We start from the raw sequence: 1,192 nt of genomic DNA on the forward strand, positions 1-1,192 counted from the left end.
TCAATATATACCGGTGTGTGTGTGTGTGTGTGTGTGTTTGTATATATATGTAGAATGTGTAACCTAACATAATGCATAATAAATCCGTCATATTAAATAATACATTTGAATAAAGCCAGGTGGCCATTTGATTTTACTACATTAAGCATATTTTAGGTTACCTGATTTTTACACTGTTTACACCTAGATTATTGATAGATTTAAATGCATTTATTATGCTAAACTTAATTCATTAATTTATTGTGTGTGCATTGGTTTTGTCCATGATGGGTCAAACGCATCATCTAGGATGAAATGCACTTGCTTTGAATTTGTTTACATCAACTACTGTAATTATTTACAGCCTTTATTGGGCACAAATGTTAAATTCAGCAGTTTTATTTACTGCAGTTCTTCATCTCCACCTCTAATGAATCTGAGACACTGTTACATTCATTTAAGCATCTCTGTTGGATTGGCTTAAATGAATGGTACACTGTGGTCAGTTATACAGTACGGTGTTATTATATGGCATGTAATGAGTGCCAGGTGTGTGTAAGGTTTATGTAGTGTGTCATAAACTCACTACGTACTGTACTTTCCACGGCTGCATGTGAACGTTCTTTGAAGAGTCTCAGTGAATGAGTTTATGTATGGCATGCAAACATTATGTCTATAGAGCTACAGACAGCTGTTTACCATGTGATCCACTAAAAATATTTACTAAGAGTCATAATGATTAAAATAGTATGCCGAAAATAGTGACCGGACCATAAATGGAAAATTACAGCAAAGAATTTCATGAGGGAGGAGAATCAAAGACTCATTATTTCTCTTCCCTGGTTATAAAAGCTGCTCTCACTTGTTTGTTATTGATTTATTCATGCAGCCGCTTCGCTCATTGAAATGTGTGAGCAGATTTTTTGTGGCACTGTACGGCTGCAGAATACCTGTGCTGGTTTATCCTGGCAGACCATCTGCTCTACATACACATTCATATCAACAGCATCAGTCAGTCTGAAAGCTAAACAGAGGTGTGTAAGCCAGCGATGAGACACACACTCGGCTTCTCTTTAGACCAGGATTAAAGCTGGGAAAGATTACGACAGCGGGTTTACTGATAGAAAACAGAACACCCCACTGGCCACATTCCTCATTAAACACACACACACACACACACACACAGACACAGACACACTCACACAGACACACA

General features: G+C 37.4%; 1 protein-coding gene across 1 annotated transcript in view; it reads left to right on the forward strand.

Moving 5' to 3' along the window:
• The window catches only part of LOC107752872 (protein-glutamine gamma-glutamyltransferase 2-like), a 13,385-nt gene that overhangs the window by 298 nt on the left and 11,895 nt on the right, over positions 1–1,192 (forward strand). The window lies entirely within an intron of this gene.

Source organism: Sinocyclocheilus rhinocerous, unplaced genomic scaffold, assembly GCF_001515625.1.
Source record: "Sinocyclocheilus rhinocerous isolate Xijiao unplaced genomic scaffold, SAMN03320098_v1.1 scaffold291, whole genome shotgun sequence".
NCBI lineage: Eukaryota > Metazoa > Chordata > Actinopteri > Cypriniformes > Cyprinidae > Sinocyclocheilus > Sinocyclocheilus rhinocerous.